The 14,836-nt window shown below is 42.3% G+C and overlaps 1 long non-coding RNA gene across 4 annotated transcripts in view; it reads left to right on the top strand.

Annotated features, from left to right (window-relative positions):
* Positions 1-1,113: 1,113 nt before the first annotated feature.
* The window catches only part of LOC131809762 (uncharacterized), a 39,242-nt gene continuing 25,519 nt past the window's right edge, over positions 1,114-14,836 (top strand). The window contains exons 1-2 of one of the 4 annotated variants that reach the window (XR_009345282.1): positions 1,114-1,262; positions 2,883-3,119. This is a non-coding gene — a long non-coding RNA (uncharacterized LOC131809762). Of the gene's footprint in view, positions 1,263-1,308; positions 3,120-14,836 lie in introns of those variants that run through there. The other 3 variants (XR_009345283.1, XR_009345281.1, XR_009345284.1) reach the window with 3 other exon arrangements.

Here is a 14,836-nt window from a genome sequence, read left to right on the forward strand (position 1 = left end):
AGAAAGGAGTGTGACTTTGGGGGGCTCCCAGGTGGCTCACTAGGTTAAGCATCTGACTTTTAATTTCAGCTTAGGGCATGATCTCAGGATTGTGAGAGGAAGCCCCACATCAGGCTCCACACTGAATGTGGAGTCTACTTAAGATTTTCTCTCTCTCTCCCTCTGCCCCTCCCCTCACTCTCATGAACTCTCTCCCTCTTAAAAGAAAAAAAAAAAAAAAAAAAAGCATATACACACAACAACAACAACAACAAAAACACAAAGGAGTATGACTTTTGTCATTCTCTCTCTGGTCCTTGTCACTTGTTTAGGTAAAGGAAAATCACCCTGTTGTCAACTTCTCAACAGAGAGGTCATTGGTAACAAACTGAAGGCAGCCTCCAGCCAACAGTTAGCAAGGAGCTGAACTCTGCCAAGAACCGTGGGAGTTAGATTGGATACCACTCCTCTCTGAGTTGAGCCCCAAGCTGACTGACTCCAGCCAAGTGAGAGATCCTGGAATGGAGGACTCGCTAAGCCATCCTTGGATAAGTCATGGCTAGAGAAGTACTGTTGTTTCAAACCACTAATTGGGGGGGGGGGATTTATTATGCAGTAATAGCCCATTGATACATTTCCCTCCCCTCAGACTGGGCCTCTCTCTGTCTCCCTCCACTCTGCACCCTTTTTGACTTCCCTAAATGCAAATATGACTTTGAAATTTCCCCAATTAAAAATCTGGTATGGTTCTCCATTGCTTTTAGAATAACATTCAAATTCTTTAGCATTTATAAAGACTCTGTCTTTACATGTAGGCTCTGAAAGTCTACATTAGAATATTGTTTGCTCTGAAGAAGTCAGAGTCAGGTTCCAATTCTGGCTCTGTGACTTATTATTGGTGTGACCTCTGTGCTCAGTCCTCTAATCTACAAAATTAGGACACAAATTTCTTATTGAACAAGGGCTTACTGAGAGCTCACTCCATGCAGGATCTGTACTAGGTACAAAGGACACAATAAGAAATAAGAAATGGCCCCTGCCTTCAAGGAATAGAGACAATCGATTTTTTAACAACTGTAAGTGTGATAAGTACCATGATGAAAGAAGCACAAGGGACTAAAATTTAATATGCGCTAACACTGTGCACATGGCACTTTGGATGTACTTATTATGTAATTGCCATAGCAGTCCAATGAGATACAGACTACGACCTCTTCCTTACAGATGAGCAAAGTGAGGCTCAGAGAAGTCAACTAACTTGCCTAACATCATCACATACCTAGGTAAGTGGAAAGACTAGATTCAAACAGTGGTTTCTATCCCTCTAAAGCTCTCAGTTTCCTGCTATTCTCTGTTCTTTGGAGATGGATTTCCCGGGGCGGGGAAGTCTCAAGAGTAATACACTGAGATGGATTTGGGAGTACAAGGTGTTTATTGGTTGTGGACATTTGTGCAAGGCACAGGACTGGGCAGAGGGAGAAGGTGAACCTCAATACAGAACAACCTGGCAAAGTGCTCTAGAGCTATCTGTCCAACAGCAAGGTCTTCCATGAGGCTACAGTGAAGATCCTTTATGTCACTGCCTTGCTCAGTACTAATGAATAGAAGGCTATGATTCCAGGCAAAGTGGTTTTCTATAGCTTGGGCTGACCCTGGAGGAGCTGACAGCTGGAGATGACCTGCTGACCGTACTCCTTTCTTGCAGGGGATCTGGGCTGTGGGTTCCTGCATCTGTCACAATGAGCGGGCACATAACTCTTATAGAAGAGCATGGAAAGGACATCAAAAGGGAGGTGACACCAAATCCTAAAGGATTTTTCCTAAAGGAGGAGGGCAAGGGGCATTTAGAGCTGAGAGTTAAAATCAGGAAAGAAAAAAAAAGGGTTAGGAATTCCAACGGTGGGAGAAAGACAGGAAGCAAACTCAAGGAATGGCTGCACTGGCATCTCATCTCCATGGACTTTCTGTAACCATCATAGTTCCTGGCAAGATAAAGGCTTGTCTTTCCCATCATAACCCCTCCTCACTGAGGGGATCTCCATCAGGGTCTCCTAAGTGCTCCCTAGAAATTTTCTGTAATACACAACTTAGGCTAAAAACTGGACCTAAAAATGCAGTAAGTTGGGCAAACAGAGGAGCAAATCTGTTCTGTAACTTTCTTGGCAAAGAGGGTGCACTAGGAACATGGGACCCTGAGTTAGGAGACATTAAGAAGTCTGCGATCGGCATCAAGTAGGACTCTGCAAATAATTGAATCTCCATCAATATTCAAGCTCAGGGCTCTGGTATGTGAGAGAGTGAGGAAAAATGGGGAGCAAGGGGGAGCATGACCAGCCCTGCTGCGCCAGGGGCCGTGGCGAAACTAGGGGCATTTCATTTATTCATGCATCTGCACGTCCTGCCCCCCCATTTGTGCATCCATCCAACCATCCATCTATTCCCTTGTACATTAAATATTCACATGAAAGAAAGTGTTTGACTTCCCTCTCACTTCCTTCTTTTTCCTGTCAAAACCCTTTGCAGAGAAGAGATCATTAGTAAGACAGAGTAAAGACATAAAGTTTGTGTCAGCACAAAAATGCATCAAAGGGTTATTAAGAAAGCTGGTCGGTGTCAGGAAGAGAAGTGCTGATTTAGCTTGTTGATGTTACACTCTGAAGACTTGAAAAGGCCTTAGAGCTTGACAGACTTAATGCCGCCCCTTTGGGTTGAAGCTAAGATTCCAGGCAGGGGAGGGGGAAGTACAGGTGGGAAATGGGTATCGGGGGAAAAAAAAAAAAACAAGGGGAAGGCAAGGGAGGAAGAAAGGCCCTAAATGCCAAATGTCTGTGTGAACTAGACTCTGGCGTGGGAGATGGTGACATGGGAAAATAAATATTCCCATCATGTTTATGTACACCCAGCCATGGAAGGGATTTTCACTGTGATGATGAGAAATATCCACCAGCTCATCCAGACGTGTTGTTCAAACTATAACCAAGCTTGCCTAGGCACTGGAGACACCAGCATGGATTGAGACCCAGTACCTGCAATGGATCACTCATATCCTGAGAGAGGTGACAGATAAACCCAGAAGCATAATGAAGGACAGCTTGGTACTTCTCCCAGGTGTGGACTTTCAAGAAGACTTCCCAGAGGAGGTGAGCTAAGAAGCTGAGTTTTGAAAGACGTGCTGGAGTCATCCAGGCAAAGAAGTAACAACCATTCTAGACAGTAGGATCAGCTTGAGAAAAGAGTTAGGAGCAAGAAATATTGATGGTAGTTGGTATGTTAGAGAAAAGGTATCAAGGTATCAAGGTATCAAGGCCTAGAGCTAGGTCATGAACGACCATGTATGCCAGGATGAGAGTTTAAGCTTCATTCTGAATGCTTCTGGGAGCCATTTGAAGAACATCCCACAAAACTATGATCTTAAGTCACTGAGATGGAACTGCTGGAATTTCTTGGATGCTTCCAACAGCTTACCTCTGGGTCCTAGCCTCTGATGTCCAGCCTGAAATCCATGCAGGCTTTGGCTTTATTCTCTGCCTTGGAAGCAGAGACTGACACCCCTAGCCCAGACCATGGGCTCACTTCCATAGTATTGGGCCATTGGGTGGAGCCTCTCTGGGTGGGGCCTTTTAGAAATGAGCTACAGGCCCATGATGTCAGAGGGGTGAGACATGGGGAATGGAAGGGGTGTAACAGCTGCTATCACTGTCCCCCCCTTCCCTCCTGAGAAATTACAGATCACCCCCTGGGACCACTGATCAAGAAGTCCTTGCACTTTTGGAGAAATCCAACCTTTCACATATAAAACCCAATTACTCCTAGAGACATAGATGTTCAAGCTTTATAGTAAGGTTGATCTGGATTTGAGTCCTGGCCTTGTTTGTTTGTTTAGGATTTTATTTATTAATTTGACACAGAGAGCACAAGCAGGGGGAGCTGCAGAGGACAGAGGAAAGCAGACTCCCCACTGAGCAAGGAGTTTGATACGGGACTCGATCCCAAGATCCTAGGAACAGGACTTGATCATGATCCTAGGAACATGACCTGAGTCAAGGGCAAATGCTCAACCAACTGAGTCACCCAGGTGTCCCAGAGTCCTGGCCTTGTTACAAGCTATGAGACCTTACACAAGTTAGTTACTTTCTCTGAGCCTCATTTCTTTATCTATAAGAGGGAGATAATGTTTCACAGAGTTATTAGGACCATCAAAGAACAAAATGTTTATAAATTGTTGGCAGGATATATTTAGTTCTTCTTGTGGTGTTTTACTTATTGTTCATTCTGGGCCCACTCAGTTCAGGTTTCTGCCCTAGTAAGAGAATTAGGAAAGTATTGTGTGAAAATATGAGTTCCACTGACCAAACTAAAACATTTAGCTCATTTGAATTTATGTTAGTAAAACACACCAAGTCAGACACCCTGGATTTATGAAGTTGGAATGTAAAGAACCCAGAACTCGACATAGTAAGACCTCAGCTCCTAACTCTGTCCATACTCTTGGTCAAGTCCCCTCTCTGAAAAATAAGGTCCTTTCCAATCTTGATGGTCTCCAGAACAAGCTAATAAATCATTAGATTCCAGTAAGTCACACTTTGAGGGTAATAAGAGTTGAAGCACCAAAGGGTATCTTTCTTTTTTCTTTTCTTTCTTCCTTTCTTTTTTTTTAAATGTAAGTTCTGCGAGTTTCCATGCAGACCTGCTGCTAAGGAAGAAGACATTCTTCCTCAGGAAAAGAGTTAAAAAGTTCACACTCCAAGAATGATTCATAAAATATTCCAAGAATGTCAGAGAGAAATATGGCATACCCCAGGGACCCCACCCACCCCACTGAGGTGAGAGAGGAGAGCAGCTGGAGTTGCCACAGGCTAAGCCCCGTGAAGTTTCCAGTGGAATCCAAGCATATTAATATGGTGTAGTGCCAAGATGGGACTTCTTTTCCTTTGTTTCTCTCCTGTTTTCTGTATACAGGAGTCCTTTCCAGGGCACACCCATTGACAGTCTCCAACTTCTGCCTACTAGATAAGGGGACTACCTTTAGGATCAAACATCTGGATTCCAGACTCAGCTCTGCTAATTAATATGTGATTTTTGGCAAGTGACCTCCTCTCTCTGAACTTCAATGTCTTCATCTGCCAAGCAGGAATACAAACATCTATTCTCCAACATTTTTTAAAGTACTCAATGAAATAATGTAATAATGCCTTCATCCCGCATCCTTGGAGGGGCTCCATCAACGGCAGCTAATGTTTTGGAAGAGGCAACTGGGTGGAGTGGCTGTGTGCCGCATGCACAGTTTAGGCCCTCTCTGAATCATCCTGCCTCCCGACGGAATTATACAAATTATGAGACTAGCTTTGGTTTCCAACCACAGAGCAGAGGTCTCTAAAGTGCAGGGAGGGGAAACAGAGACTTTTCACAGCAATATAAAGGGCAAAGGAGAGCTTCCAAGAGGCCAAGTGGCCAGGGGAGCAGGTCTGGCTACTGAGCCTGAATGGATGTGCACCTGAGCCATACAGGGAGGGTGAGGTCTAAGGGGTGTGGTAAGCTCTGTGGGGTTCAGCCAGTAATCACTCAATAACCCTCCACTGAGGACCCACTGCATGGCGGCCACTGGTTCTGGAAACTAGGGTTATAGTGGAGAACAAGTCATTATCCTTGACTTCCTGGAGCTGACATTCTATTGGAGGAACAAAAATAAATACCCACTATTTTTCAGGTGGCCACTTAATATAGTACTTCCCTCACTCAGACAAGTCAACCCTCAATTTCTGAAGGGAGACAGAAGGCCAGGTAGGGCATAGAATCAGCAGCCTCTGTCCCTGAGTGGGCAGCAGGAGCAATTCGCAGTTACTCAAGTTGGAAGCACAACTTCTGATGGCAGACAGCCCAAGGAGGAAACCTCACTCCACCAGTTACAAACTGTAGGCCTTGGGCATATTACTTAACCTCCTGGAACTTTAGTCTCCAGCTCTACAAAAGAGATTAAAACACATAGAATGCCACTCTGGGGGCGCTATGAGGATTAAATGAGATGATAGATACAAGCACTAGCAAAGCACCTAGCTCAGAGTAAATGCTTAGTGAAGGTGAGTCGTTAATTAGATTGCTACTATCCTATGAATATCAAGGGCCAGAATGTGCAGGCTCATATAGATGGGATCCCAAGAAAAATACTGACTGGGTAGATGACAAGGACTCTATGACCAGGGCAGAAGCATAGTCCTAGATCCAGAGATGAGTGGGCAAAGACAAAGAGACCTTAGGGTGGGTGTGAAGGTGGAAAAACAGGATCTAGTGGTCAATGCCAAGTATGGAACCTGGGCCCATTTGGTCACAGAGCAAACATAAAGAACTCACAGACAACCTGGGGTACAAAGAGAGAACAGAGATTCAAGCCAAGGAGTAGCTTGTAATAGCTCATCTTGACTGAACCCTTCTGTGTGCAAGCCTTCTGGAAGTGTTCAATATGCATGATGCCATTTAATAATTCAGCATCTCTCTGGTGGGCATGACTGTACTTCATTTTACAAGTGAGAAAACTAACAATCAAAGAGATTGTGACTTCCCTGAAGTCAGACAGCCAGGAAATGGTCTTGAACTTGGATCCGAACCCAGATGTATCTAATAACAAAGCTGATATTCTCAGACATAGGCCATTCCGTTTGTCCCCACAACCTCCTTGAGTCAGGTTAGTTACCTTCATCTAAGTGACAAACATTTATTAGTTACCTTCATCTAAGTGACAAACATTTATGAAGCTTCACCTGTGGAAGCCTTTGGCCGCAGGGTGACCAGCGTTGGAGTCCTCAGTCACTCTTATTAATATAGAAAGGAGGATAGCACAAAAGAGCCATCCCTCAGGAGTCAGACAGATCTGGGTGACTAGTGAGATGACACTGGGAATCTTTGACAGCCCAATTCTTCAAAACCTACATTCAAGGACATACAGCTAACATGTTTCAGCACATTGAATTGTACTGAAAATGGTATTGCAGAATGGATCTGGGTCTCTGAGTCAGAAATGTTGGTCACAAGTCTTGGTACGAGTCATTTGGTCTGCCACATCCTCAGTTTCCTTCATTGTAAAACCAGTACTTAAGATCTGAAGCCTGAAAATACCTTTCTGAGATGACTGAAGGACATTTGGTCTTGAATTCAAATCCTTGAGCTCAAATATCACACTTGCTGCAAACCTACCCTGTAACTTCTGGTGATTCAGCCTCCTAACCACACCTTACCTTAACCCTTGATTTCTTTGTTAAACAGAAAAAAATTGATTCATTCAATATTCAGCAAGTCCCTCGAGTGGTGGCTGTTTTCTCTCCCACATCTTTGAACCACTGGTACTAGGACTTGAGATTAATTGGATATCCTCTTTCTTGCATCCAGTCAATTGCCCCCTCCCCCTCCAACAGTTCCCCAGCATGGAAGTTCATCAAACACCTGACAGCTGGGAAAGTGAGTGCCCAAATCCTAAACAGGATACTGGTGGGCATAGTACTACAGTACTTTATATAACAAATTCAACTCAGTGCTTTATATAACAAATTCAACTCAACTGCACAGCTTCTTTCAGATCCTGCCTTTTTTCTTCCCAGGAGAAACTTACAAGAAGAAGATTAGAGGATGAACTAGTCACTGCCACTTTAGTTGTCTCCTAGGAAGAACATATTTGCATCATTTCTCTCTCCTACCCCATTTTATATCCTCCTCACCTTCTAACACCTCTTCTGATCTATGTGGGAGAACAGGGGTAATCCAGATTCTCATCCATGAGAAATCTGAGTCTTTGGTCATCATGTCCTTCTTATTCATTTACTCTCAAAATTGGGCATTGGGGTACCAAAAGATAACCCCAGTGAATCCCTTGGGTATTAGACCTATCCCTCCCTGTCCCTATTATATAATAGCAATCCCACCTCCTGTTGGTGATCAGAATCAATGAACCCTGACAAAATGGTGACTTCTTTCCTTACATGCTGGTCTTTTGACATAAAAAGCCCAGGGTGACCATAGTCACTCGACTAGTGATAGCTTAAAGTTTAATGGGATTCTTGGAGTCTAACCTGATGGAAGTTTTCTTCTTTTGAGAGCCAGGACCTCAAATTTCACAAAGTCCAGAGTAGTGGGGATAAAAAGCACAAATTCTCCAAGTGGACCATTTAAAAGTCATGGTAAACAAAACACTTCTACTTCTATTTCTTGAATCCTAGGCCCATGAACTCTACCTATTGGGGGCATCACCATATAATAGTCACTGATTTAGCATGCATAGTGCATTCTGGAAGATGGTAACCATCTTTGCAAAGTATCATTTCAAGGCTGGTATTCTAGATGATTCTTCAAAAGGCCGTTCTATCACTCTATCAAGGAGCAGCTTCAGGCCGTACAATACATGATAGGACAAATGGCCCTGCCTTACCTCCTTTGCTATAAAGTAGGTTTGTTTGTGTAATGTGATATTAAGCAGACTGTCTTACTGATGGATCAAACATTCTATAAATCTTTGGATGACTGTTTTGGCCAACAACCTGCAAACAGAAAAGGCAAACCTATATCAGATTATGTGCCACCAAGTGACCCCTATTATTTGAAGGTTCTATCATCTCCAATACTGCCAGGGAGCCCAATTCTGTGATACCATCTTCTGTTGTTAGCTCACACCCCTATAGGACAGGAAGCTAGGTTTCTCAACAATGTTTGTCCTCCTCTGTCCAGATAGTTCCTATTGTTGGGAAACAGGGAATCACCTCACAAAAAATAATTGGTAGGTTTTCTGGCCTTTCTTGTATGTTCATTCTAATGTACTCACTTCTTTTCAATCCCCTCTTCCACCATCTGCCATGGCCATTCAGTCAGTTCTACTTTACTCCATGTTGGCTAATTCTTTTATCAAAGTGTCTTGGATCTACTGTATTATCTTCTGAGGAACTTTCCAGAGTGTTAAATACTGTATCACAAGATAGTATTCTTATACCAATACACTGTCATTTATCTCACCTTATGTCCTGCTTTCCTTGATCCACACTTTGGATTCATGTCCTAATGTACCCTTCCAGTCTTGCTGCTTTGTACCATCTAGGTTGTCTAGGTCCTTCAGCTTTATTAAGGTATAGCTGCTCTCCTCTCTTAGTGGGCCCAGCACTTCCTCTGCTTGGTAATGATAAGTCTTGACAAAATTACTGGTCTGGTGGTCATGAGGATAAGTGGAGTTGAATACTTGGCAGGGGCATTTTGTCTTGCAAGGCATAGGCTCCTCCAACATCATCAAAGGCAGCACTATATTTTAGCAAGGAGGAGTACACCAATTCTACAGGCCAAGAGGGTTCAGAGATATGTGGAGTCTTAAGGTTTTCACATGCAATCAGTGTAGCTCTTCCCACCCCAAGTCTCAGGATCCTGTTCTTCCCCAGTCAAGTCCTTGGCCTTGGTTGAGTTGGCTCACTGTGGTTGAGGATCCAGTCTTCTCCAGATCTCTGGTACTTTTATAACTAAGTTTTGGGCCTCAGCCTCACTTTTTTTCCTGTCCTCTGGCTATCATAAATGAACTTCTCCCTGTGTGTTGCCAAGAAACTCTTTTATATTTTACTATGAATTGATGATTATACACTCCAGTCCCTCATATATTTTCTCATATGTTTTTCTAATGCATTAACTGTACTCAACCATCCAATTCCATTATCTTTCTAATTATTTTTTCCCTAAACCTCTTAAATGGCTGAGATATTGCAATGCTTAGTGCATTCCTCTCTCTCGGTCTCCCATTCTCCCTAACGGAAGCACCACTAACAGAAGTGTTAACAGTTGTATGGCTGAAGCATTCCCAGGGCTATCCAGGCTTCACATACCACAAATGATAGCTTCTTATTGCCAACCAGGATGCTTATTCCAGGTCATCCCCCCCAGAAACAAGGCATCAAATTTTCACACTTCTGCCTCAACCTGTCACTAGATATGGACAGCTCCTAGAGAGAGGAGCAAAATCTGGTCAAGTTAGCTCCTCCAGTTAAGGGCAGTTTCAGGGGAGGGGAGCAGAAGCTGGGAGAATGAGTACCTTGATTCTGATCTGGGTCACACAACTCAACATTCTCTACGATATTGTGAAATAGAGGAATGCTCTTACCACCACCATCCACACTGCAAGTGTCAGCTCAAGTGTCATCTTTATTCCTCTTACCCAGTTTCATTTTTTTTCCCAGCACTTATCTGCACCTGAAATTCTTATATATTATCCATCTCCTACTATCAGATTGTATACTCCAGACCTAGGATACTCCATTCCCCAGAAGAGGTCTTGGTACAAAGTAGGTCCCAAACAAATATAAATAAAATACCAATATTGATACGTACCTATTACATGTACCTCACTGAAATCACTTTAAGGATGAAAATAAATCTTCTATGAGAAGTAATCAAGCTCAACAGCAGACATGCAATACTAATAAATAACATAAAAATATAAACGTACATAAAGGAAAGTTTGTAAATGGTATGTCTGTAAGTGGTGTTGGGATAAGGAAAAGGACTTTTCTTCTTTGCAGAAAGACACTCCCAGTTGAGCAAAGCAGCCAAGGACAGAGCCTGAACTCCATACTCAGGGCTTAAAGGCAGCCTTTCGACTTCTGTAAGGTAGGGAGATTTAGGACTCACTTTTATTTCTTCTAGCACCAGCATTTAATTGCAGACTTAACAGAGGCTCAGGCCTATAAAAGATTCACCTTGTTTCTCTGAATGTATACATTATTTACTATACAGTCTATAAAATATTTACCCATTTCTCAGCCGACTGCACCCTGCTCAGTCTTAACTACCTCATGGCTGTTCGAAGCTGATCAAATAGGCGGCTGGCCCCTCTCCAGAAATGGACCGAGCAAGCAGCTGGAAGGGGACCATATTTTATGCATTTGTCAGAGCACATAGCAATCAAGGGTGTTGAAAGCCTTTCTGAAAGTACTAAGGAGGGGTGTGGGGCCTTAATCCTTTCCCACCTCCACCAGCCCACTCTAAAACACCACGGCCTTTGCCAGGCCTGGTACATTCATCCATTCAGGATACATTTACAGAGCGCCAATTGTATCCTATACATCTTGAGGAGATGGATGGGAATAATGCACATTCCTATGCCCTTGTTGGAGAAAACAAACCCAATGACGAAGAGTCATAAGGAGAAGGTCTCCCCAGTATTGAGCTATCTCTCCATGCAACTGGAATGTAAAAAACAGGGCCCTGGAAGCCAGTTTGGGCTTGAAATTCCATCTTAGTCCATTGCTTACAAGTATACAACCCTGGACAATTTCCCTAGACATTTGTTGCCTTTGTTTCCCTGGGGCATTACAGTAGTCCCAATTTCACGGGCCCCTGGTGCCCAGCTCTTAGAAAGCACTCAGTAAAGGTGGAAAAGAGGAAGAACATTCTCAGGACAGTTCTATGTGGTAAATATGTTATGACCTTCTTTTTACAGATAAGACACTGAAACTTAGAAAGTTAAGTACTATGCCAAAATCCACTTATAAATGGAAATCCAAGATTCAAGCTCATGTCCGCCCAATTTTAAAGCCTCTACTTATAATCACTTTTTACACACACACACACACATCACACACATACATCCCCCTACACTCGTATACATGAAAGTGTGGCATGATCATCATGTATACGACAGTTTCAGTGATACTCCCAACCAACCCTCAGTGAGATTAGATATCCCTGTTATTTGCCCTTAAAGCATCTCTTTCATAGCAGCAGTTGTGCTTGTAAAAATGTATCAATCTGATCATTGTTTGCAGCAGTCTGAGTCCTTCCTTAAGCAATATGCAGACAGGGGCTGTGTTCATCATGTGTTCTCAGTGTCTGGGTGAATTAATGTTTCACATGCACTGTCATTTCTTCTTTGCAACAATGCAAGAAAGGAAGTAATATTTTTTCTTTCCATCCTATTGTCAGTGGAACTGAAGGTCAAAGAAATGAAATAACTCATTCAAGAACACATAGCTACAAAATGGGAGAACTAAGATTTTACCTAGCTCAGTCTAATTCTGAAGCCCATGCCCCTTCTGTTGAGCTATGCTCCCTCCTTGAGAAGGGAAGAAGCCAGAGCACAAGGATATAGGAACAAACTTCTACATTTGAAGGACCACTATGGTAGGCATTATGTGGAGACTTTTTGTCAACAGGCTCTTTTTTCCTCTTCATGACAAATTTGGGTTCAAAACAACATTTTTGGGATGCCTGGGTGGCTCAGTCGTTAAGTATCTGCCTTCAGCTCAGGTCATGATCCCAGGGTCCTGGGATCGAGTCCTGCATCGGGCTCCCTGCTCAGCAGGAAGCCTGCTTCTCCCTCTCTCCCTCCCCCTGCTTGTGTTCCCTCTCTTGCTGTGTCTCTCTGTGTCAAATAAATAAATAAAATCTTAAAAAAATTTTTTTCATCAAAATAATTTTTTTTATTCAAACTCAGTTGCAAGCTTTGCCTGGAATAAGTTGACAAAGAGGAAAGGAGGCTAGCACTGAGCAAGAAGTGAATAGGGAAACAGACAAGGCTACAAAGGCTACAAAGCCCTTTAATGCAGCTCTCTCCTCCAATACTTCATGTCCAAAGAATAATAAGGCCAGCTCAGGTGGGGCTCAAGCAAATGCCAGTGTGGGGAGCTCCATCCAGGGTGAGGAAGAGAAGTCAAGTGTTTGACTCCACTGCTTTGACTCTGACTTATGCCATACCACCTCCTTGTAATACTAATGGTCCTTCTCCTTTTCTTTAAAAAAGAAAACACAACTCTTTTAATCTAAATTATGTTAACATAAATGGGTCAAAAATTTGTTTTCTGGAGCAACTTTTATTGAGTCAGTTTATATTTTGAATTTTTATATAGTATGTTTCACTATTTATGATTTTCCCATTTAAATTTTGTTAGAATCAAATATTTCTAGGAATGCATCCATTTCTTCCAGATTGTCAAATTTATTGCTGTAGAGTTGCTCATAGTATGTTCTTATAATACTTTGTATTTCTTTGGTGTTAGTTGTGATCTCTCCTCTTTCATTCATGATTTTATTTATTTGGGCCCTTTCTCTTTTCTTTTTGATAAGTCGGGCCAGGGGTTTATCAATTTTATTAATTCTTTCAAAGAACCAGCTCCTACTTTCGTTGATTTGTTCTATTGTTTTTTTGGTTTCTATTTCATTGATTTCTGCTCTGATCTTTATGATTTCTCTTCTCCTGCTAGGCTTAGGGTTTTTTTCTTGTTCTTTCTCCAGCTCCTTTAGGTGTAGGGTTAGATTGTGTACCTGAGACCTTTCTTGTTTCTTGAGAAAGGCTTGTACCGCTATATATTTTCCTCTCAGGACTGCCTTTGTTGTGTCCCACAGATTTTGAACTGTTGTATTTTCATTATCATTTGTTTCCATGATTTTTTTCAATTCTTCTTTAATTTCCCGGTTGACCCATTCATTCTTTAGAAGGATGCTGTTTAGTCTCCATGTATTTTGGTTCTTTTCAAACTTCTTTTTGTGGTTGAGTTCTAGCTTTAGAGCATTGTGGTCTGAAAATATGCAGGGAATGATCCCAATCTTTTGATACCGGTTGAGTCCTGATTTAGGACCGAGGATGTGATCTATTCTGGAGAATGTTCCATGTGCACTAGAGAAGAATGTGTATTCTGTTGCTCTGGGATGAAATGTTCTGAATATATCTGTGATGTCCATCTGGTCCAGTGTGTCGTTTAAGGCCTTTATTTCCTTGCTGATCTTTTGCTTGGATGATCTGTCCATTTCAGTGAGGGGAGTGTTAAAGTCCCCTACTATTATTGTATGATTGTTGATGTGTTTCTTTGATTTTGTTATTAATTGGTTTATATAGTTGGCTGCTCCCATGTTGGGGGCATAGATATTTAAAATTGTTAGATCTTCTTGTTGGACAGACCCTTTGAGTATGATATAGTGTCCTTCCTCATCTCTTATTATAGTCTTTGGCTTAAAATCTAATTGATCTGATATAAGGATTGCCACTCCTGCTTTCTTCTGATGTCCATTAGCATGGTAAATTCTTTTCCACCCCCTCACTTTAAATCTGGAGGTGTCTTCGGGCTTAAAATGAGTTTCTTGGAGGCAACATATAGATGGATTTTGTTTTTTTATCCATTCTGATACCCTGTGTCTTTTGACAGGGGCATTTAGCCCATTAACATTCAAGGTAACTATTGAGAGATATGAATTTAGTGCCATTGTTTTGCCTGTAAGGTGACTGTTACTGTATATGGTCTCTGTTCCTTTCTGATCTACCACTTGTAGGCTCTCTCTTTGCTTAGAGGACCCCTTTCAAGATTTCCTGTAGAGCTGGTTTGGTGTTTGCAAATTCTTTCAGTTGTTGTTTGTCCTGGAAGCTTTTAATCTCTCCTTCTATTTTCAATGATAGCCTAGCTGGATATAGTATTCTTGGCTGCATGTTTTTCTCATTTAGTGCTCTGAAAATATCATGCCAGCTCTTTCTGGCCTGCCAGGTCTCTGTGGATAAGTCAGCTGCCAATCTAATATTTTTACCATTGTATGTTACAGACTTCTTTTCCCGGGCTGCTTTCAGGATTTTCTCTTTGTCACTGAGACTTGTAAATTTTACTATTAGGTGACGGGGTGTGGGCCTATTCTTATTGATTTTGAGGGGCGTTCTCTGAACCTCCTGAATTTTGATGCTCGTTCCCTTTGCCATATTGGGGAAATTCTCCCCAATAATTCTCTCTAGTATACCTTCTGCTCCCCTCTCTCTTTCTTCTTCTTCTGGAATCCCAATTATTCTAATGTTGTTTCGTCTTATGGTGTCACTTATCTCTCGAATTCTCCCCTCGTGGTCCAGTAGCTGTTTGTCCCTCTTTTGCTC

This window comes from Mustela lutreola, chromosome 10 (assembly GCF_030435805.1).
Source record: "Mustela lutreola isolate mMusLut2 chromosome 10, mMusLut2.pri, whole genome shotgun sequence".
In the NCBI taxonomy this organism is placed as follows: domain Eukaryota; kingdom Metazoa; phylum Chordata; class Mammalia; order Carnivora; family Mustelidae; genus Mustela; species Mustela lutreola.